Source organism: Myotis daubentonii, chromosome 2 (genome assembly GCF_963259705.1).
Source record: "Myotis daubentonii chromosome 2, mMyoDau2.1, whole genome shotgun sequence".
Taxonomy (NCBI): domain Eukaryota; kingdom Metazoa; phylum Chordata; class Mammalia; order Chiroptera; family Vespertilionidae; genus Myotis; species Myotis daubentonii.
Window position 1 is genome coordinate 69,739,827 of NC_081841.1, and position 25,509 is coordinate 69,765,335.

The window sequence follows — 25,509 nt, forward strand, 5'->3', positions numbered from 1 at the left end:
AGGCTGGCAGGCTGAAGCAGTTAGAGGCAATCAGGCAGGCACGCAGGTGAGTGGTTAGGAGACAGCGGTCCAGGATTGTGAAAGGGATGTCCAACTGCCGGTTTGGGCCCGATCCCGGCAGTCGGACATCCTGGGATCAGGCCTAAATCAGCAATCGACATCCCCCAAAGGGTCCGAGATTGGAGAGGGTGTAGGTTGGGCTGAGGGACACCTCCTCCAGTGCATGAATTTCATGCACCAGGCCAGTAGTCTACACTAATAAAAGAGAAACATGATAATTGGCGTACGACCGCTACCCTCCCATTGGCTAATCCCCCTGTCACTCACAGAGGAGGGCCGAGATATGCAAATTAACTGGCAGCCAAGATGCGAACAGGGAGGCTTGCTTGCTTCAGTGACGGAGGACTCCAACGTTCCCCGCCTGACTTGCCGGCCTCTCAGCTGCAACTATAAGCAACTATGTTGCAAATAAAGAAGCTAAAAAAAACCCAGAAACCTGCTTTACTCAGCGGAGCTTCAGCCAGAAGGACCGCAACATTGCATCAAATACAGATGGTAAACAAAGGCCAGAAACCTGTTTTCAGCAGCCGAGGCCTCAGAGCTAAGCTGGCCCAGAATAAAAAAAAAAAAAAAAAAAAAAGAGCGGTTGGGAGCTTCAGTCCCAGCCTGAAAACAGCCCTCAGCCCCACAGCCAGACTGGCCAGGCACCCCAGTGTGGACCCCACCCTGAAGGGTGTGTGACCAGCTGCAAACAGCCATCATCCCCTCATCCAGGCTGGCCAGGCACCCCAGTGGGGACACCCACCCTGATCCAGGAAACCCTTCAGGGCAAACCAGCCAACCCCACCTATGCACCAGGCCTCTATGCTATATAGTAAAAGGGTAATATGCCTCCCAGTACTGGGATCAGCATGACAGGGGGCAGCACCCAAACCCCCTGATCGCCCTGCGGCTCTGTGTGTGACAGGGGGCGGGGCCCCAACCCCCCCGCCCCCCACGGGCCCTGCTCTGTGTGTGACGGGGTAGAGCCATAACCTCCCCATCAGCCCGGGCCTGAGTGTGAGAGTGGCGGCGCCCCAACCACCTGATCGGCCCTGCTCTGTGGGTGATAGAGGGTGGTGCCCCAACCCTCCCCTCCCCCCCGCCATGGGCCCTGCTCTGTGTGTGATGGGGTAGAGTCATAACCACCCCATCTGCCCTGCCCTGAGTGTGACAGTGGCGGCGCCCCAACCCCCTGATCGGCCCTGCTCTGTGGGCGATAGAGGGCGGCGCCCCAACCCCCTGAACAGCCCTGCCCTGAGTGTGACAGGGGACGGTGCCCCAACTCCCCTATCGGGCCTACTCTGTGCATGACAGGGGAGAGCTCCCCAAACCCCTGATGGGCCCTGCTCTGTGCATGACAGGCTAAGGAGCCCCAACCCCCCTGATGGGCCCTGTTCTGTGCGTGACAGCGGGTGGCGCCACAACCTCCCCCTAGACCCTGCCTTGAGTGTGACAGGGGGCGGTGCCCCAACGCCCTGATTGGCCCTAACCTGAGCGTGACTGAGGGTGGCATCACAACCTCCCAATCCGCCCTGCTCTGTGCATGACGGGGCGGCGCCCCAACTCCCCAATCGGCCCTGCTCTGAGCCCGACCAGGGGCTGCACCTAGGGATTGGGCCTGCCCTCTGCCACCCGGGAGCAGGCCTAAGCCAGCAGGTCGTTATCTCCCGAGGGGTCCCAGACTGCAAGAGGCCACAGGCCGGTCTGAGGGACCCCCCCCCTTCCCCCGGAGTGCACAAATTTTTGTGCACCGGGCCTCTAGTCCTATATAATAAAAGCCTAATATGCTAAGTATCAAGTTGACTGGTTGGCTGTTCAAACAATCAAAGTGTAATATGCTAATGATGTTAAGGCCACTCAACTGCTTGCTATGACATACACTAACCAGCAGGGGGCAGACAGTCAACCTGTCATTATGACGTGCACTGACCACCAGGGGGAAGATGCTCTGACCAGTAGGTTAGGTTGATGCTGGGTTCCTGACAATCAGGACTGAGCAAGAGGGGCTGGACACACCCTGGAGACCTCCTGTGGTCGCTCCCTGGCTGGCCAACTTCACACATCCCTCCCTGGCCTCAATCGTGCACTGGTGGTGTCCCTCGGACTGGCCTGCACCATCTCGCAATCTGGGACTCCTCAGGGGATATTGGAGAGCCAGTTTCAGCCCGAGCCCACAGGGGGAGTGCCACCCAGCCAGAAGCCAGGCTCATGGCTGGTGAGTGCAGCGGCGGTGGCAGGAGCCTCTCCTGCCTCAATAGCAGCACTAAAACTGTCCAACTGATGGCTTAGGGAGTGGGCCTAAGCCATCAGTCAGACATCCCCTAGGGATCCCAGACTGGGAGAGGGCGCAGGCCGGGAGGGCTGAGGGACCTCTCTCCCCTCCGGTCCCCGACCCCCAGAACATGAATTTCACGCACTGGGCCTCTAATATATATATATATTAGGCCATTTGACATTGTCCCACAACTAACTGAGGCTCTGTTCATTGTTTTCCTATCTTTTTTCGCCATGTGTTTTATTTGGAATAGTTTCTATTGCTATGTCTTTAAACACTCTAATCTACTCTTCTGTCTGATCTAATCTGCTGTCAATCCCATCCACTGTATTTTCTATCCTAGATAATATAATATTTGTCTCTAGTAGTGAAGCTGGGTCTTTTTTCATATCTTCAGTATGTCTTCTTAGAATGCTCATACTTTATTTTCTTGAGCATATCATTGTAATAACTCCTTTAATTTCTTTGTGTATTAAGTCTATATCTATCATTTCTGTGTCTGTTTCTTTTTTAATTTTTCTCTGCAATTCCACGGCAACTTAATAAATATTGTAATAATCTCACTAGACCATTCCAGTTGCAACTATCATTTCCTTCCTGAAGACCATCCAGTGTCTACCCTCACATGCACATAAGATTATGATCATGATTTAGTTTAAGTATATTTCCCCCTTGTGAACCCTACATTTCAACCAATCCCTTCCTATGCCAACTTTGCACCTATCCTATGACCATTTCTGTTTTTAGAATGCCATTGCCCTGCATTTTTTAGGTACCAACATGCTGCCATCCTTCAGCCTCCTAATTCAAATTTCATATGTTCCAGAATATCCTCTGTGACTATTCCAGATTCCTTTCCATTTTAAAACAAGTGTATCTTGCCCTAACCGGTTTAGCTCAGTGGATAGAGCGTCGGCCTGCAGACTGAAATATCCCAGGTTCCATTCTTGTCAAGGGCATGTACCTTGGTTGCGGGCACATCCCCAGTAGGGGGTGTGCAGGAGGCAGCTGATCGATGTTTCTAACTCTCTATACCTCTCCATTCCTCTCTGTAAAAACATCAATAATATATATTTTTTAAAAAAACATGTGTCTTTATTCTTTATTATGTCATTTATCTACATCTCACCCCTCCTCTGAGAATATAAGCTCCTTAAAAAAGTGCAAGCAAGAGGTGCATATCTTTATGGAATCTGAGGAAGCCAATAGAGAGGGCAGGTCTAGAGGACCCCCTCTGCTCTTTTCCCTCTCTCTGTCTTTTAACTCTCTTTCCAGTTAAAGTAACCTCTACCCAGATAGAAGTGCCCCAGGGAGAAAGGGCAAATGAGGACCAGGTCCTGAGTCCTTCAGAATCTCTGGAATGGAAGAGACAAAACAGAGGGAAGAGAACTCCTGAAATGTGGTTCCACGGGCTTTGCTGTCTCTTATTGCTCAACAGTGTCAATGACCCTGTAACATTCTCTGGGGCTGAGAAGTCTCTCCAACCCCAAACTTCGGGATTTGCAGATTACAACTTTGTCAAGAATGGCTCCGTCTGCCTGGAACTTAATTCATGGTGATCTCAGCTTGGGTAGCTTCCAAATTGAGAAATACAAATGCTAGTCAAGTACATGCCATGCCCTTCTTCTTGATAATCTTGAGTTAAGCACAGAAAGAAGAGGGGGCCGGAAGGGAGGACAAAATAAGCATTGGTTTAAAATATGTGTATGCTTACACACATATATGTATATCACTGCCAGTACCAGCAGCAACAGGAATTTTTGTCTTTTATCAGATCCTGTATTATCTTATGCATGGAGACCCTTTGGAACTATAATCTTCCATTACAGTTTTGGGCTACACAATACAAATAAGGCCAGAGTTCTTAAGCAAAAAAAAAGCTTAAAAACGTATAATTTGTCATTGCATGTCTCTTAGATGTAACATTAATCCTAAGTATATTTTAGAAACTTATCTCCATCTAGAATAGATCTGAATACATCTTTTAAAGTATCCTGCTTAGAATCAGAAGTGCCTCTTTACTCATCTTTCTATGAAACAGTGACATCTGCTGCTCAGTGGGGCTAATCCTGGGGGATGTTCTAACAGTAGAATAATCCCTGCTTCACTGTCTGGCCTTCAGAGCCAGAGGCAGGCCCACAGTCACCATCACTTCCTCCTCTCCACCCCTCTGAGGCCTCTCCACAGCACTATCATGTTTGAACCTCTGCACAAACTGGATTCTCTCTCTCTGAATTAGTTCTGTTCTACAACATTTCCACTAGAAAGTCTTTCTTCCTCTGGAGCTCAAACTTGTTTCTTCCTAATTTGTAACTTTCTCTTAGCTCTATCCATGGACTAGTGCTCAACATGTAAAATTCCTTTTCCACGTGACAGCCCTAGAGACAGAGAGACGTCATATTCCATCGGAGTCTTCTTTTTCCAGTAAAGACTTTCAATTTCTTCAGACTTTCTGGGTATTATTTCAAGCCCCTCTCTCTATCTTCCCTACTCTCTCTCTACCTGTGTTCTTTTCTATTAGAAAAATAAAAGTGTGCCTATCTCAAAAGGTCTCTCATGAGGTCAATGGCTGGCCTCCCCCTTGGTTAAATGGCTGCGAGGATGTAGTGGGTAAGCCAGTGAAATCAGAAGGAGGAAATCTGGGTTCAATTCTGGTTCCCCTACATGAGCCTTCAGTGCTATGCAAATCACCCAACCACTCTAAACCTTTCTCTTCTCAGTTGTAAAATGAAAGTGACAATAATAATAAGTAATTAAGACACCTAGTAGGTTTGCTCAAAGGATGAAATGAATGTTAGCTGGGCAGTGTGTGAGGAGCACAGCTATTCAGTGAGTACTCAATAAATGGGAGCCTTCTTGCTATTACCCAGCTGCTTCTGGACTAGATAAACAAACCTGAGACATGTTGAGGAGGCATGGGAAGTGAGGCAATAGGGGAAATAGAAGAAATAGAAGAATGCACATGTTTTAAATTAACTACAAAATGTGAAGTTTCTTAAAGTTGAGGTCAGTTTTATGAATATCCTATGCTCCAAGCTCATATCCAGTGTCTGGCATGAAAAGCAGATTAGAAAGTATTTTCTGGATGAATGCACTTCATATAGATCAAAATATACTCTACAGCGATGGGGGGAAACATCATAAAGTCACTATTAGAATGCTATTTCCTATATGAAAAGTGATATAGTATAAAAAGTCCAAATATAACAGATGTTGAGCCATGCCTAGGTTGCATGGTACATTTAATCACCTGAAAGAAGCTGTTCATTCAGCAATTTTAATTCATTTGGAAACTGTTGTAGCCATATAGTAAGCCCTTTTCTGCATAAATATCATCAACAAGAGTTCATTTTTTGTGACGACCTATGTTTAAGCATAGGTGCTAAAAATACAAAGTATAAGTTGTAGTTTCTTCCATAAAGGAGCTTATAATATAGTTAAGAAAATACTTAAGTCACATTAAATGATGAGTAAAAATACAAAGGATAAAAGAGCTGTATAGCTAGTAGTGACCAACCATTCTAGTAGATGTTTCATATTATATCTTAGAAACAATGGAATCATTTCCCATTACATGTGATTCAAGCCCAATTTTGGAAGTTTATTATTTCCTCTCTAAGTCAGGTAAAGTACCTAAAAAAGAAAAGAGAACAACAATGTGAATATATTTGTATGCACCTTGATACAGTCCATAGTACACTTGCTGACCCCATGGCACTCAGAGAACTGCAGTTCGACAAAGGGCTGAAGGAAAGCACTCTGGGCACTGGAGTGGGCTAGGGTCCCGAGTAAAGGAAGTGCGCTTTCTTGTTGGCTGTTTTCAGTGTAACTTCTGTTTGTTTACTCTCATCATTCGCATAATGGAGAGAGAAATAACTGTGCTGTCTAAATAAAAGAATGATCATGAGAATAATATGAAATAATAAAAATGTCTTTGAAAATCTCACTAGGCAAACACAAGTTAATATTACCCCTTATTAATATTCTCTGGTAAGGAGCAGTACATTTCCCTGCCTATCCAAAGTGATCACACCCTTCCCATGAGTCATCTTAGAAAAATAAACCATTGTCCATTCTTCAAATCAAGACATATTGGGTAGAGCCGTACTCCAAAAAATAAATGTCCAGCGTGGCAAATTGTTTGGTCAGCCTCAATAGCTGACATGGATTCTGATATAAACACTTGGCTGCAGTAGTCAACATTGACCCTGAACCTTGCTAAAATAAATAAATTGGTTAGATACATGGCAGCTTAATTTTGTATTATTATACATGGTGGGTATTAAATAATTAGCACACTTATATAAAGAATCAGTCTTTAAATCCCAATTTAGGATCATTAAGAAACCTCTGCTAGAGGTGATGCTCTCAAAATAGGTAAAACCTGATCAAGATTACTGACAGTATACATGTGTAAACTGCGTTTTATTTTCCAGTTGTTTTTCATACAAAATCTGAATTATCTTGCTATTTAAAACAATAAACCATGTACCTTAAACTAATACTAAATAATATTGAATGTATACTGTAATTTAAGAAAATTAGCCTGGCCGGTGTGGCTCAGTGGTTGAGCATCAACCTGTGAACCAGGAGGTCAGGGTTCAATTCCCGTTCAGGGCACATGCCCAGGTTGCAGGCTCGATCCCCATTAGAGGGCATGCAGGAGGCAGCCAATCTATGATTCTCTCTCCTCATTAATTTTTCTATCTCTCCCTCTCCCTTCCTCTCTGAAATCAATAAAAATATTTTTTTAAAAAAACTTTAAAATTAAACAAAAATAAAGTGTTACATTTTTTTTGGCACGGAGGACATACCTGTCAAAATTTCACATTTTCTACATAGACTATAATGTCATCTTTGAACAAAGACAGCTTTATTTCTTCCTTCCAAATTTGTATACTTTCTGTTTCCTTTTCTTGTCTTATTGCATTAGCTAAAATTTCCAGCACAATGTTGAAAAGCAGTGATGATAGGATACATCCTTTCCTTGTTTTTTATCTTAATGGGTAAAAAAACTTCAAGACTTACTATAGAGCAATAGTCATCAAAACATTGTGGTATTGGTGAAAGAAATGACAAATAAATCAATGGAAAAGAAGAGAAATCCCAGAAATTGGCCCACATAAGTATAGTTATCTGATCTTTGTTAAAGTAGCAAAGGCAATACAATGAAGATAGTCTTTTCACCAAATGGTGCTGACACAACTACTCAGGGGAAAAAATGAATCTAGACACAGACTTTACACCCCTCACAAAAATTAATCCAAAATGTAGCACAGGCCTAAATGAAAAATGAAAAACTAAAAAAACTCCTGGAAAATAACAAAGGAGAAAACCTAGGTAACCTTGGGTATAGCAAAACATAGATAACCTTGGGTAGGTACAACCCTAAAGACAAAATCCAAGAACACAGAGTAGCATTCATTCATTCATTCATTTATTCCTCCAACAAATATTCATTGACTTTTTATCAAATGCCTTGCTTCATGTTGCATTAAGGAGATGCAAAGATACTTACCTTTGCACAATGCCTATACTGTGCTTAAAAACATACATCTGGCCGAAACCAGTTTGGCTCAGTGGATAGAACGTCGGCCTGCGGACTGAGAGGTCCCAGGTTCGATTCCGGTCAAGGGCATGTACCTGGGTTGCGGGCATATCCCCAGTGGGAGATGTGCAGGACGCAGCTGATCGATGATTCTCTCTCATTGATGTTTCTAACTCTCTATCTCTCTCCCTTCCTCTCTGTAAAAAATCAATAAAATATATTTAAAAAACAAAAAAAAAAACATCTGGGGAAAATAAAGACTCTGATATACCTGATATCAGTGTATCACCTAAGTATTAAAAAAGGAGTTGTACAAAAAGACCTTTGGAGTAAATCATTTTGTGGGCTCAATTTATCCATAATAGAAAGGCATTAAATCAAATGATCTTTTTTTTTTCTTTTTGCTCTCAGAAGTCGATGGTTTTGTTATATACCTACAAATGACCTGTAAAACTGTAAATTCATTTTAAATCATAAAAGTTATTTGTTCTCATTTGTTAATGATAAAAAATGGCTTTCTCTTTTTCAATGCCATAGAGATAATTCTTTGTAACGCATTATACAATATCATGTTATGAAGTCTGATGTTTATATTCTTATCATTTTAAATTTTAGTTAACTATTTTATTTATAATTATTTTTAATTTTATGTAAAGCTTGTATTATTATCACTTTTAAACTGATTTTTTAATTTTAAAATTAAAACTGAGAAAGGTGTGGAAGTCACTAACCTTCCATAATTTCAATCTGGTTTCCAATGGGGGTGGGGGCTGCATTGGAGGGCTCTTTGATTTCATTTCATTTCAGATAACATCTACTATGGGCACCACAATAGACCTTGGTGTTCAGTGATGAATAGGGAGGTAATATTTTGAAAGTATAAAATACCCTTGTCACTAGTACGTATTACTGAAAGATGATCTGCACTGGAGAGATTCTTGGCCCAAGGTTAATCATTGACATGGACACATGTGTAAGTAGACAAATCATATAACACAACCACACATCCTGTTGAGATCCTACTGTATGACAGGTGAGTGCTCATTGTAGATCCTCAGACCACCCACCAACATAAACACACTCCCAAGAGTGCTGAAATATTGTATCATGAGTTTCTCAGCTGCTTCCAGAATTTACTCAGACTGGTACTAATTTACCTGTTGTGTCCACCGACTCTTTGTCTACTTCTCAGATTCCCATTTGGCATTAGAGCTTGGCTTTTAATGCTTGCCTCAAGATCCCAAGCTGCTTTCAGACAACATTTTCTGGCTCAAAATTTCCTGGTCATTTCCTTTCAGAGAGGATTCTGGTATTTGCCTGTGAGACCCAAGTGTTGTGAGCCATGGATAAGTAACATTAGTGGTACCCACTGTTGCATCAGAAACACACAGAGGGTCAGAACCAACCCTCTGGAAGAAGCTAGGCATCAGTCATATTTGAATCATCTTTTTGTTCTTTCCTTCATGACTGGATCTCCATCACCTTCCTACAGACATTCTCCTACTCAACACAATGTGTTCCCAAATGAAAACACGACTTGTCATTCCCTAAATACCTCATGTGCTCTTGAACTTCTGAGCCTCTATATATACGGGAAGGATTTCTATACTTTCTTTTCATTCCAGGGACTCCTACACGTCCTTCAAATTAGCTCAAGTGACATTTCCTCTTGGGAGCATTCTGGCCTCCTCACACTAAGAGCAGGGATCCTTATCAGAGACCTCCCATCAGTTGATCCATTGTTTAATAATTGTTTCACTTTCTCATCTGTTTTCCAAATATACTAAAAGTTCTAGAGAGTCTTAGGTAGCGTCTTGTTCATCTCTGAATCCCTGGTGCGGGGACAGAGTCTGGAATGAAGCACAGTCTTCGTTACCTGAGGATTGGGCATGTAAATGCATTCACAGCACTGGCTCCATAGCTGCTAAAACATCATATCCTTGGAACTGTTCATGGGTTAGTGTCAGTTCAGAAACAGTTTTATCTTTTCCATGTATAATCACCCTAGAGGCCAGGTAAATAAAATTCTTGCATGGTTAGGGTCCTTAGGTCTGGCTGGCAATTAGGGCCGATCTGTGGGGCAACTGGCAGAGTGATTGGGGGCCCCCAGCTGGCACCCACCTTGGCCGGCCTGAGGCATGCAGGCTGGGGGCAGCTCCTGCATTGAGCGCCTGCCCCGTGGTAGTCAGTGTGCATCATAGTGACCGGTTGTTCCACCATTCGTTCGATTTGCATATTAGGCTTTTATTATATAGGATTATGTTCTGCTGCTACCTGCCTTTCCAGGTTTTCATTACGAATAGATAGTGAATATTTGAATGTTTTCCCTGTGGTGCTTGGGGATGTTTCTTTGTTATAAACACTTGTCTTGGCATTTGTCTCTTCTGATGGGATACCAGCCTTTACTCAGTCAACACATTTTTATGTGTTGTAAGTGCTTACAAAATACCCGAGTCCTGCATCATGATGTACTTCCCGTTTATTATAACAATAGCTTCCTTCTACCAACTTACTTCACCATATCTTCCATCAGAGTTCTCAGACTCAGCATAATCCTCTATGGCTGGAGTACAGGGTACTCCTGAAATTAGCCATCCTCATACATTAGCTTGGGATTTCTCACATTTGTTCAGGTTGCCAAAATGCCTGGAATAATAATCCATACTGATGTATTGAACTCACATTTAAAGGAGAAGCAATTTTAATTCCAGAACACATGGCTGTGTTATATGCACACAATATAACAGTTATGACACCAAAATGTACATACCTTGGAAAAGAAGCAAGTTGGTGAACCAGACAGAATTATCACAGTCATTCATTTTTTATTTCTATTTGTTATGGAAAAAATTGAATAGAAATATTCCATATCAATTATTCTGGCAATTCTTTGGTTTCTCTCTTCTCATCTCTCCCTCCACCCCCTGCCACCAAAATATGTCAGTCTGTTCTAATGTATATATATAAAAGCCTAAGTGATCATTATGATTGGTTGACTGCTCCATTGGTTGACCAGTTGCAGACGCTCAAAACAGGAGCTGCCCCCTGGTGGTCAGTGGGCTGACACAGCAGGAGCGCTGCTTAGCTGACTGACAGGTACCAGAAACCAGAGCCCAGTGAGTGCAACTGCAGCCACACATGTTTATAAAAAGGCTGACCGAGCCCTGGCGTGTTTGGCTCAGTGGCTAGAGCGTCGGCCTGCGGACTGAAGGGTCCCAGGTTTAATTCCAGTCAAGGGCATGTACCTTGGTTGCAGGCACATCCCCAGCAGGGGGTGTGCAGGAGGCAACTGATCAATGTTTCTAACTCTCTATCCCTCTCCCTTCCTCTCTGTAAGAAATCAATAAAATATATTTTTTTTTGAGAAAAGCTGCCCGAGGTAAGTGATGTGTTTGTGGTGATAGAGCAGAGAGAAACAAACTGGCCAGAGCAGACTCTGAGTGGAGGGCATCAGTGAAGCATGTCCCAAATTACCAAAAGAGAGAGCAACAATTTTGGTGCATTTTCTAGGTTTGAAATGTCACTCTATCTTTAAAAAAAAATTGTTTTATTTTATTTTATTTTTTGCAACCATTATCACAATTCATTTCATTTTATTTTTTAATTTTATTTTTGGAGTTGGCACTATTACAGATGTCCCCATTGCCACTCCACACCCCTTCCCCTTTCATCTCCCCCCGCCCCTTTGCGCATCTCCACCCAGCCCCCACCCCCTTCCCTCTGGCCATCGCCTCACTGTTGTCTGTGTCCATGGGCTGTGCAAATATGTTCTGTGACTAATCCTTTCACGTTCTTTTACCCAGTCCACCTCCCCCCTCCCTTCAGAACAGCTGTCAGACTGTTCCATGTATCTATGCCTCTGTTTCTATTTTGTTCATCAGTTTATTTTGTCCATTAGATTCCAGATATAAGTGTGATCATATCTTTTTTTTTAATAAAATAGAATGGTGAAATTATCCAGGAAATACAGTTTATTGTTGGCCTTCTCCATCTCTCAAAAACATTCACAGGAATTTGCTCTAGAAGATTTTGAAAAGGCCTTGGCCTCTTTCAGCCTAGCAGACATACAATGATTGCAATTATGACTAATTTTTAGAAGCTATTTCAGACCTATTAAGCAAGCAGAAGGCAATGATTAACTGGCTTCCCTTCCCTAGGCCTGTTCAATAAATGTAAAGAGCTCCTGAGGACAATTCAAAAGGAAAACCATGCTCCGATTCAGCTTCTTAGCACTGAGTGAACTGTACCTGATTTCATGCTGGGGCTTATGTAACAATGCCCTGCTGATCATATGAGCTAGTGGCAAACCACAGTATCTCACTGAGCTGCACCTTATACAGTGACATCTTATAACACAGAATATCAACAGAGGAAAAGAAATCTTCCCAATTTTTGTGATTATAGGGATTTTTAAGTAAAAATCATAATCACCACCATCATTATTATTGCTTCTACCAAGTGAAAATGACTATTATAGCAAGTATATGTCATGCCACTGCTTCGGTGCGCCAAAATGAAGAACAATATAATAAAGTGGCAACAATAGTGCTCCCATTCTAACATATGGTAGACTAGAACAACTTCTTAAGCCTCCCATCAGAAAGTACCTAGAAGTGCCAAATAAATTATGACAAATTTTAGGTATAACTAAGTTTTAAAATAAAAAAACGAGTCCCCAGTGACAAAACCAATGGGGAAATGCAAGTCAGGACATCAAGCACACCCTGGCACTGAGACAGGGAGAAGAGGCTTAAAATAGTGGTGGACATGGTGGTATAGAATAGGAGGAAGTTAAAGAGGTTATTATAGTTCATAACAGCTAGTAAATTGGGTTAGAATTCCCAATATAGATAAATCATAACCCTAAGTAAGGCAGAGAGTTGTACAACGAGAGCCCTCTACATATACTTGGAATTAGTAAGGGGTTGTCATAAATGAGGAGCATAACATTGATGAGTTCAGCTTCCGGTTTGGGAAAGATGGTACTGAAGCAGTGCTCTCACAGATACCTATCAACACGGAATGAGTCACACAAAAGAGGTGTACTTAGGGCATTGAAGAGAACATAAAAGTTGGTAGATTGTAGAGGAGAGGTGAAATTTTGGAGAGAATGATATCAAGTGAGTTACTCATTCTTGTAGTATTTAGTGGGGCAGCTAGAACACCATTAAAAAGCTTTCAGTTTTTCTGGGACAAAGAACTAAGGGATGAGTTTGGGGCAACTTCCTCTGCTGGAAAACCAGGAAAGAACCCCATAAGAGAGAGAACAAGAAAGAGGGAGCCCCAAAACTGCGTATAAATTCTGCTCCCAAATCTGGCTAACGTCCAAATCACAGATGGGTCGGAACAGACTCCAGCAAAGGAGAATGTTATGAACCTGCAAAAGGCTCAGGATGGCCCTTGAGGTGAATACACATTGAACAGGCTAGAAAAAGCATAGCAAAGCTGATCAGAACTGAACAATAATTTAGACCCCACCCTCCCCCGCCCAATCACAGACAATTCCTTGAGTAGCAAATACATGGGACAGATACCAAGCAGCTTAGCAATGACTTAAACAACCGAACTAACATTGGAACCACCACTAACACCGAAAGGCAAGGCAGTACTTATCGTCATAACTGAATCTAACCTTCACCTTACATTGCTGAGAGGATTTTAACAGAACTCAGAAGCATAGCATTCAAAATGTCCAGGGTAAGATATGAAATTACTCAATCTATCAAGAACGAGAAAACGTCTGAGACTCAAATGTTGTGAAGCTATAGGAACATCACTACGCGCGTATGTTTCTTTTGAGAATGCAAATTGTTATCAACACCACATGGAGCAATCTGGTGATTTGAGATTAAGGTTAACTATGGCTATAACCTATGAATGAGAAATTTAACTTTTATGTGTGTTCCTTGGAGAAACTAGAGTAAATGTGATTAGAAAGCATGTGCAAGTATGTATTAAAATAATTGTAATGGATGAAAAAGGGGAAACAATTTAGCTTCATGGGATATAATGACAGGGAATTTTAAAATACAAAATGACTGCATATTGTTAATGGTTACCTACAAAACAGTTTAAAGATGTGATTAGAGCCAAACCGGTTTGGCTCAGGGGATAGAGCATTGGCCTGCGGACTGAAAGGTCCCAGGTTCAATTCTGGTCAAGGGCATGTACCTTGGTTGTGGGCACATCCCCAGTAGGAGATGTGCAGGAGGCAGCTGATTGATGTTTTTCTCTCATCGATGTTTCTAACTCTCTATCCCTCTCCCTTCCTCTCTGTAAAAAAATCAATAAAATATATTTTAAAAAAATGTGATTAGAAATGATAAACTAAAAATCATGATAGTAATTGCATTGAAGGAGGAGGGAATACGGTAAGAGTATAACAGTGTCTGTGTTGCTAAGGTTTTGTGTTTGATTGTTTTTAAATAAGTAGACCAGAAGCAAAGAAAAGTTAATTTTCAAAAAGAAAGGAAATACCACAGTTTCTTTTAACTCCTATTTAGACATTTTTATACTCCTTTTTACCCAGTGGTATTTGTTGTGGTAGTTAACTGATTTATCTATGGATAATGAAACAAAGGGAACAAAAATGCTCTCACACATATCCCCTGCTTTTAGCCATCATTCTTAGGCTAGGCGAGAACCTGATTGGAATGTATATACTTAGGTTCTTCCTAATTTTCTATGAGTTGTTGTATGACTCAGAATCTCTGCTTTCCAATTTCTGACACCTGATTTCAACACTAAGGTTTCTTCTTATTATTAAATATTTATTATGGAAAGTATTATATATACTCCCTATTCTTCCCCATTGACCCCTTCTTTCCTATCCCTGTCCCCCACCCCAGGCCTTCACAACCATATTGTCTGTGTGCATGGGTTATGCATATATGCATACAAGTTCTTTGGTTGATCTCTTCCCACCCACCTCAGTCTTCCCTCTGAGATTCCACAGTCTCTGACTAGCTGATTTCCCTTAGCATAATACTCTCCAGGTCCCTTCATTCTGCCACAAAGGGTAAGAGATCTTTCTTTTTTGTGGCTGCATAGTATTCCATGGTGTAAACATGCCACAGCTCTTTTATCCACTCATCTACTGATGGGCACTTGGGATGTTTCCAGATTTTAGCTATTGTAAATTGAGCTGCTATGAAAACAGGGGTGCATACATTCTTCTGATTGGTGTTTCGGGTCTCCTAGGATATATTCCTAGAAGTGGGATCACTGGGTCAAATGGGAGTTCCATTTTTAATTTTTTGAGGAAACTCCGTACTATTGTCCATAATGGCTGCACCAGTCTACATTCGCACCAGCAGTGTGCTGGGATTCCCTTTCCTCCACATGCTCACCAACACTCGTCATTTGTTGATTTGTTGATGATAGTCATTCTGATAGGTGTGAGGTGATACCTCATTGTCATTTTCATTTGTATCTCTCTGATGTTCAGTGATTTTGAGCATTTTTTTTCAAATGTCTCTTGACCATCTGTATGTCCTCTTTGGAGAAGTGTTTATTTAGGTCCATTGACCATTTTTTAATTGGATTGTTTGTCTTCCTTTTCTTAAGTTGTATGAGTTCCTTGTGTATTTTGGATAATAAACCTTTATCTGATGTATCATTGCCAAATATGTTCTCCCATACAGTGGGCTCCCTTTTCATTTTGTTGATGGTTTCTTTTGCTCTGCAGAAGCTTTTGATTTTGATGTAGTGCCATTTGTGTATTTTCTCCTTAGTTTCCTTTGCCATTGGAGATGTATCCATAAACATATTGCTATGAGAGATGTCTGAGATTTTGTTGCCTATTCAATATAATCCTTATTAAAATACAAATGGCTTACTTCACAGATCGTGAACAAATACTCCAAAAATTTATATGGAACCAAAAAAGACTCCCAGAGCCCTAGCAATATTGAGAATGAAAAACAAAGTTGGAGGGATCAAAATATCTGATATCAAGTTATATTACAAAGCCACTGTAATCAAAACAGCTTGGTACTGGCACAAAAACAAGCATATAGATCAATGGAACAGAAAAGAGACCCTAGAAATTGACCCAAGCAATTACATTCAATTATTACTTAACAAAGGAGGCAAGAGCATACAATGGAGTCAAGACAATCTCTTCAATAAATGGTGATGGGAATATTGGACAGATACATGCCAAAAAATGAAACTAGACCACCAACTTACACCATACACAAAAATAAACTCAAAATGGATACAATAATTAAATGTAAGTCATTAAACCATAACAATTCCTAAAATTTCTTCTTTTAATGCGACAATGGCTTCACCAGTGCTGTAACTGCCATGTTAGAGATGTTATAATTTTCATTCTCCCATGCATGCTTTCAAACATTTTAGGGCATAAGTGAGCATCATTAGAATGCCTTTTCTTGCTCTTCTAAAGCAGTTCACGTTAATTGTGGAAGAGCTCTATAAACCAAGCAGTCAAAAATAGAATGTTATAGTGCAATGCTATGCAACAATTGAAAATAATGACATGGAAATATATTCCCAAATACTACTAGGTAAAGAAAGAGTTTTCAAATCCGTAGGATGATCCCAGTGACATAAAATTATGTTAAAGTTAACAATAATTTTAAGTACATGCATGTATAGACACTTATTTCTCCAGGGTAGGAGTAGAAGAAAAGTAGGTTTATCAAAATGTTAACGGTGTTTATAACCAGTTAATGGAATCCATGGGCACATTTTTTTTTCCTTACTGTATTGTCTGTTTTGCAATGGATGTTTTTACTTTTGTAATTTATAATGTTCAGCTTCAGACTGAAGGCAATTAATTTAGATAAAATAAAACATCAGAAATAGTTTTTTTTAAGTGCCCACTTTCTAGAAAATTTGAGGGAAAGTTGAAGTGCAATCTCATTACATTTATGGCTGATTCAAAAATAGTTCAATTTAATTTTATTTCCAAATTTGTAACTGAATTTGATTTTGAAAGGAATGCATATTCCAGCCTTTGTGATCATCACTTTTAGTACAAACATAATATAAAATTTTATTTCAATTTTAGTTCTGCAGTCAAAGTCTAGGCTAGAGTGCTTCTTTTATTTTCTAGAGTATTTCTAAGATTAGAGGATCCAGATGACTTCTTTGCAAGAGGAATGATTGTACTTTCCTCTATTTGTAATATCAATAAAGTAGTATTTTTGTGGGTACTAATCACATGGAATTAAAAAAGGAAAACATTTTATTACAATATAAAGAGAACTTACCTACCACTCTGTCCCCAAGTAACAAATAATCAAAAGTATTTGCTTAAGAAACAGGGAATTTGTAAAATATTTATTCTTCAGCATTTGGGGTATACTTAACTCGAGTATTTTGATGCCCTTTGCCAAGCAGGAGACTGAGAACACAAATATGCTTTCTACTATGATATTTTTCTCATTCCTTTCCTGCTTAGCTTTCTCGTCTATTATGCATTGGATTGACTTTTTTTGGTACTTTAATAGAAGGGCAGTTCCCAGAGTTTTTTTCTAAGTTTCTAAAAATGAATAAAGTGTCAAACTATGAACCCATGTTTCTATATAAATAAGGTGTTTATCTTACACCAAAAATATGAACCAAAAATATGGAATTCTAAGTAGCATGTCATTTGGACATGGGTAGGTACAATCTCTTAGTCTCTGTGATTCACACAGTTGTGTTATTATGACTTGAAAAGAGTACAACTTGAGTTAATAAAAAGCTCTGGTGAAGAATTATTCAGTTAGTCTAATTTGGCATTTTTTAAATTCTATTTCTCTGTACACATTTTGTTTATTTAAAGGTGTGCTGGAATTTTTCTTAGACTGCTGTTTCCCAGATTGGTTAAGATACTTATGGAATCATGAGAGCCTGTGCTGTAGCTGTTCCCTTTTTCTGCATAGTTCTTCATCCAGGTATCTGCTTTGATAACTTCTTCACCAAGTTCAAGTCTTTGCTCAATGTTTACCTTCTCCATATAGCTTTTCTTAGAGACCTTGATTAATTCTGCAAACTCCCTCTACTAACATTTTCTCCCCATTCTCATTCTCCTAATTTCCCTTATTTTCATCTATGTTTTCCTATTCCCATAGCAGTTATCAACTTCTACCAAACTATATAATTTACTTATTTCTTATATTTGCTGTCAAATGTATATTTCTTCCTCTTAGAATGCAAGACCTAAAGAGCAAGAATCTTTGTCTAACTTGTTCAATAATGAATCTCATGTACTGAAAATGCTTCCTGGCACATCCTATCTAATAAAAGAGCAACATGGTAATTGGCGTACGACCGCTACCCTTCCCATTGGCTAATCAGGTTGATATGCAAATTAACTGCCAGCCAAGATGGCGGCCAGCAGCCAGGCAGCTTGAAACTAACATGAGGCTTGCTTGCTTCAGTGATGGAGGTTTCCAACGTTCCCGCCTGCCGCTGCAGGCCTCTGAGCCTGCAGTTTAAGAACCTATGTAACAAATATAGAAGCTAAACAAAACCTCAGAAACCTGCTTAGCTGCTGGCTTCAGCCAGCAGGATCGCGCCATCGTAACCAAAGTCCAGAAACCTACTTTCAGCAGCGGAGGCCTAAGAGCTGGAGCCAAGCCTCAAAGCTAAAGCTGGCCCAGAATAAAAACAAAAAACGAAAAAAAGGAGCGGTTGGGAGCTTCAGTCACCCCCAGCCTGAAAACAGCCCTCAGCCCCTCACCCAGACTGGCCAGGCACCCCAGTGAGGAACCGCAACCTGAAGGGTGTGTGACCAGCTGCAAACAGCCATCATCCCCTCACCCAGGCTGGCCAGGCACCCCAGTGAGGACCCCCACCCTGATCTAGGACACCCTTCAGGCCAACCAACCGGCACCCACCTGTGCACCAGTCCTCTACCCTATACAGTAAAAGGGAAATATGCCTCCCAGCACCGGGATCAGTGTGACAGGGGGCAGCGCCCAAACCCCCTAATCGCCCTGCGGCTCTGTGTGTGACAGGGGGTGGGGCCACAACCTCCCTATCTTCCCTGCTCTGTTCATGACAGGGGAAGGCGCCCGAACCCCTTGATCAGCCCTGCTCTGTGCCTGATAGGGGGGAGCTCCCCAACCCCCTGATCACTCTGTGGCTCTGTGTGTGACAGGGTGTTGCGCCCCAACCCCTTAATAGACCCTGCTGTGTGTGTGACGGGGTAGAGCCATAACCTCCCCATCAGCCCTGCCCTGATTGTGAGAGTGGAGGTGTCCCAACCCCCTGATCAGCCCTGCTCTGTGGGTGATAGAGGGCGGCGCCCCAATCCCTTCCTCCCCAGGTGCCCTGCTCTGTGTGTGATGGGGTAGAGCCATAACCTCCCCATCGGCCCTGCCCTGTGTGTGACAGCGGCGGCGCCCCAACGCCCTGATCCGCTCTGCTGTGTGTGTGACACTGGGCAGTGTCCAAACTCCCCTATTGGCTGTACTCTGTGAGTGACAAGGGGGAGCTCCTCAACCCCCTGATAGGCCCTGCTATGTACGTTACAGGGGTGAGCTCCCCACCCCCCTGATGGGCCCTGCTCTGTGAGTGACAGGGGGCAGCGCCCCAACCCCCTGATCGACCCTGCTCTGTGGGTGATAGAGTGTGGCGCCCCAACCACCCCCCACGGGCCCTGCTCTGTGTGTGATGGGGTAGAGCCATAACCTCCCCATAGGCCCTGCTCTGAGTGTTACAGGGTGTGGCGCCGCAACCTCCCCATAGACCCTGCCTTGAGTGTGACAGAATGCGGTGCCCCAATCCCCCAATCGGCCCTTCCCTGAGCGGGACTGAGGGTGGCATCACAACCTCCCGATCCACCCTGCTCTGTGCATAACAGGGGGCGGCGCCCCAACTCCCCAATCAGTCCTGCTCTGAGCCCAACCAGGGGCTGCACCTAGGGATTGGGCCTGCCCTCTGCCACCCGGGAGCAGGCCTAAGCAAGCAGGTCATTATCTCCTGAGGGGTCCCAGACTATGAGAGGGCACAGGCCAGGCTGAGGGACCCCCCCTCCCCCCCGAGTGCACAAATTTTTGTGCACCGGGCCTCTAGTCCTATATAAAAAAAGCCTAGTATGCAAATCAAACAAATTGCAGAATGACTCTTGGAATGACCAGTCACTATGACATGCACTGACCAACAGGGGGCAGACACTCAACACAGGAGCTGCCCCCAGATCACAAGCCCCAGGCCAGCCACAGTGGGTGCAAGCAGGCCCCCCCTAATCACCCCGTGGGGGGACAGGGCTAGTGGGCAGGCGGTGCCAGGTGGGCCAAGGTGGGTGCCAGTTTGCCCCCACCAAGATCGCCCCACCGGTCACCCCACAGATCAGTCCTAATTGCCGGCCAGTCCTAGGGACCCTACCCATGCACAAATTTCATGCATCGGGCCTCTAGTATATATATTATTTTTTAAAATAAAATGATATTTCAATGAAATGTCAGATGATTTTATTGTTTTAGGAAATTATGTAATATAGCATACCCTACTGTAACTCAACTTCAAACAATATTTCCTGATATATTCACTGAACAAAGACACTACCGTTACCCCAGCACACATGAATTCGGTCATGGACAGGTTACTGTTTAGGCATCTGAATATATCAGTGGTCATATTACAGTCAGTGGTCATTTTTAGCAAGATTTCCTTCTTTGCTATAGAGACACAGGTCTTTTACAAAGGAATATTTTAACCTAAACGTGCTTCTCAACTCCAACACATAGCCTGATAAGTTATGCCCTCTCTACTGTAGATATATAGCTGCAAGAATGAGGGAAAGAAGGAACTATAACACAGTCATGACTTTTTATTTCAAAAAGTTAGAAATCAGAGAGGCATGAAGGCCCCTATTTGAAGATGTTCTTTTACAGCATCTTACAGTTATGTGAGAAATTAATGCAACAGAAATGGAGTGAGAATAAAAGATCTAATCAAGCCAGAGATCCTTCACAGGGTATTCCTACTATCTCAAGCGGCTGAGTGAATGAGTTGTGTCCAAGTGGCCGTCATTCAAGAAAATCTCAAAGAATGACCCAGCATTGCAGAACATGTATTTGGCTGGCACCAGCTAGCTAGTCTAAGCCATAATAGAAGGCTCTCCCATCTGAGTGCTGCTCAGGATGATGGATGGTGTGTAAGTGCAGCCTGATTAGTGTCTTGGGATGAACAGGGAGCTAATGCAGGAGAGTCAGCGGTTTGTAAATCTATTACCCCCATCTTGGATGAATCTGACCTTTGCAGAGCCAGTGTAGATGACAGTACAATACATAACTCTAAGGAAAGTTTGTAGTTCATTTTGGATAAAATTTTAATGATGAACCAATAGCAGAATCTATAAGTATCCATACATAGTTTTACTGTCTTTGATGTTTTGTATTTGGCTAGGACTGCATATTTCACAGATATATAGAAAAAATATATATATTATTTGGGTACCCAATTTTTTTTTCTTTGAATACATATTGCTGTCCCTGGCTAGGTAGCTCAGTTGGTTAGAGCATCATCCTGAAACACGAGGTTGTGGGTGCCGGGGTCCAGCCCCAGCGGGTCCAGGGGTCCCCAAAGGTGTGGACGGAGTCGGCGAAGAAGGAATGACATGGAGACAGCGTTCAGTTGATCAGCAACCTAGCCAGGATCTCTAGCCCGGATCTCCAGAGAGGTTCTGCTTCGGATTTCCAGCCAGGTTCTGTAGCCATGTTCCCACGCTAGGTTCTCCAGCCAGGTTCTGTCCAGGCTCTCCAGTCAGGTTCAGTGTCCAGGTTCCAGTCAGGTTCTCCTGCCAATCTCTGTAGTCAGGTTCAGTCCAGGATCCCTTGCCATGTTCTCCCGCTAGGCTCTGTCTGTAGGCTCCGAGGCCAGTCCCTCTCCAAGATCCTCGGGCATGCTCTCTCCAGCGAAGTTCTTCTGTCTCTAGAGAACGTTCTGTGTAGGTTCTGTGCCTAGGCTCTGTCTCTCTTGGTTCTGTTCTAAGTTCTGAGTGTTTCTGTCTTGTTACAACTGTATTTATACCAGTTGATTCAATCCTATCAATCTCTATTACAAAGGTTAGGGCGTTTCTTATCTCCATTCCAGGGAGAAAAGATTATGTAGTTTAAGCATGATTATTCGTAGTTAAAGGGATTAATTACCCGCCTGGCACTTAGTTGAGGGGTTTTATTCCCTCCCTAACTTCAGGGGAAAATCCCTACCTGGGGATTTAACCTTTCTCGGAGAGGTGACCTTGGTTAAAACACAGCGCCAAGAAGGTGAGCAAACATATTAAGAACCGTATGCCATATATGCCAGGTCCCTTGAAACAGCAAGGATGGACCGGCTCCCGGCATGGGGGTTCAATATCTGGGCAGGGCACATATAAGAAACAACCAATGAATGCATAAATAAGTGGAACAGCAAATCAATGTTTCTCTCTCTTCTCTCTCTCTCTCTCTCTCTCTCTCTCTCTCTCTGCCCCTCTCTCACTCTCTCTCTGTCTAAATCAATCAATCAATTAAAAATTTAGAAAGAATACTTATTCCTGTATTTGTGTATGTGTGCATGTATCAAATACTTCAAATAAATCAATCTTAACAAAAGTAGAGCTGTGTTAAGTTGTACAATGTAATTGTCAGTAACCATCTTGAGGTCTATTTCTTGGGTTAAAAACACATTTTCTTTTTAAGCCTTTGAAGTAAGTCCTCCCACTGAGCAGAGAGGTAGTGCAACATAGTTGTTAACAGCATAGTGTTAAGTGGAGTCAGCTGTCTGCTGTTCTGAAGCTATCTTCACCACTTTCCAGCTGCATGACCATGGCCCATTACTAGCCAAATTGTCACTCTTCCTCCATCACAAAGGGAGAATACTTCACAGAGCTCTTGTGAAGGCTCAGGTGATAATATATATTTTAGGAAGTTTAGTGCTTTTCCTCCCCATTCTTAGTATCCTTTGTCATTTCGCTGTGTTCTTCCCTCTATGCTCATACCAAAGTCAGGGTAGATGGTTCTTCATTGCTATGGTTGGAAACATACTAAAAAAGTAATGGTAAATCCACACACCTATACATGATATCTTCACCTATGAATTTGCAATTGACTCCTTTTTTATTCTGAAGCATCCCACTCTGAAATGGCTTAATTCACTTCATTTTTTTCACTTTGTAAAAAATTATTACTCTTCCCCCTCCCCTTTGGTATTTTGTATTTTCTAGGATTGCATATTGAATGCATAAATGTTGCCGAGATAAAAGGAAACCAACTTTGGGATTGATAAAGTGGCTCCAGGAAGGATAGCACAGGGTAAGCACTTCACAACTCTCAGTAAGGTGTTGGTCCCAGTCACCTGTCGCTTCTGCACACGTTTGGAAGTTCCTTGAGTCCATTTCACTGTTTCATGTCTCTTCTACTGGCTCATACCATCCCATGGCCTCTCTCTTCATGGAGCGCTGTTCAAAGCTACTTACCCAGTTAACTCAGCTCATTTACTGTTCTCCACCAATAGCTTCTTGCCTGCTATCGTCCCCACCTCTACCCCCACACTCTATAGAAGAGATCACTTCCTCTATTCTGCTCAACTTATTTTAAGCATCCTTCTAACATGATTCCTCCAGCATGACTTTACCTGCTGTCTTTGTTCCCAAGATGCCAGATCCCAGCGTCCACTGCCACAAGCAGGGTCTCATCCTCTAGGAGTCAATCTCCTCTGGATGTTTCCCACCACAGAGCTTCACTGCCAGATCGAGGGTCAGCTTCTCCTGCCCTGGTCCTCATCTAATTCCAGGGAGTCAGCTGCAATGAACAATGTGTGTGTTTACTACATCTGAAACAGAATACCATAAAGATTTGGTATCAAATACCTGAATGTGCACCCTAACTTTACCAACTTGCCTTTTGATTATTACTTACTACCTGATTTTGAGCAAGTTGTTTCTCTGTGCCTCTATTGTCTCATGTCTGAAATGAGATCATCTAAGAATCCTTGTAAGGCTATTATAAAGTTTACTAGAGGCCCGGTGCACAAAAATTTGTGCACTGGCGGGGGGGTGGGGGGGGTGTCTCTCAGCCCCACTTGTGTCCTCTCACAGCCTGGGACCCATCGGGAGATAACGACCTGCTGCCTTAGGCCCACTCCCAGGTGGCAGAGGCAGGCCCAATCCCTAGGTGCCTGCCCCGCAGCTCCTGGTCGGGCTCAGATCAGGGCCGATTGGGGAGTTGGGGCGTCTCTCCCTGTCACATACAGAGTAGGGCCGATCAGGGGGTTGGGGAGCTCCCCCCTGCCATGCACAGAGCAGGGCCAATCAGGGGGTTGGGGAGCTCCACCCTGTCACCCACACAGCAGGGCCGATCAGGGTGTTGGGGAGCTCCCCCCTGTCATGCACAGAGCAGGGCTTATCAGGAGGTTGTGATGCCACCCCCAGTCACTCTCAGGGTAGGGCCTATTGGGGGGTTGGGGCACCGCACCCTGTCACACACAGAGCAGGGCCAATCATGGGGTTAGGGAGCTCCCCCCTATCAGGCACAAAGCAGGGCTCATCATGGGGTTGGGGTGCCTTCCCCTGTCATGAACAGAGCAGGGCTGATAGGGAGGTTGTGGCCCCGTGCCCTGTCACACACAGAACCTCAGGATGATCAGGGGGTTTGGGTGCTGCCCCATGTCACACTACTCCAGGGGCCAGGAGGCCTCTCAGCTCCGCTGATCCCGGTGCTGGGAGGCATATTACCCTTTTACTATATAGGATAGAGGCCTGGTGCACGGGTGGGGGCCAGCTGGTTTGCCCTGAAGGGTGTCCTGGATCAGGGTGGGGGTCCTGGGGTGCCTGGCCAGCCTGGGTGAGGGGTTGATGGCTGTTTGCTGCTGGTCACACCCCCTTCAGGGTGGGGGTCCCCACTGGGGTGCTGGCCAGTCTGGGTGAGGGGCTGAGGGCTGTTTTCAGGCTGGCGGGTGACTGAAGCTCCCAACCTCTCCTTTTTTCCTTTTTTTAAAAATTCTTGGATTTATTTACCTTCTATGGTTGTCACTGGAGCTGAGAGCCAGCTTTAGCTGTGAGACCTCAGGTGCTGAAAGCAGGTTTCTGGCTTTGTTTACCTACTGTTTTTGAAACTTTGTTGCGACTCCAGCTCTGAGATCCCAGCTGACTGAATGCAGGTTTCTAGGGTTTTGTTTAGCCTCTATATTTGTAACAATGTTTCTTAGACAACAGCTCAGAGCTGGGCTGCGGCAGGCGGGGAATGTGGGCTTCCTCTGTCACTGGAGCAAGCAGGCCTCCTGTTCCCATCAGTAGCCTGGCTGCTGGCTGCCATCTTGTCTGGCAGTTAATTTGCATATCGCCCTGATTAGCCAATGGGAAGGGTAGCGAAGGTATGGCTAATTACCATGTTTCTCTTTTATTATATAGGAAGTTAGATATCCATGTGCTTGAGCAAAACCTGGCACATAGGAAGCACTCTATCATTATTAGTTCTCATTATATTTAAATAATAATAAAAACAAAACAGAAAACTCTGACAGTCAATAGATCCATTTTTTTATTTAAAGTGTCCTAAGGAAGGCTGGCCAACATGAATGGCATTTCTCCTTTCATAAACAAGTTAATGGGAAGGTTTATTATTGATACGGAATTTTTGGACTAGAACACACGGTGTTCCCCTGGAATGGGACCCAGATTCTTTGTCCGTAGGAGTCAAAGAAT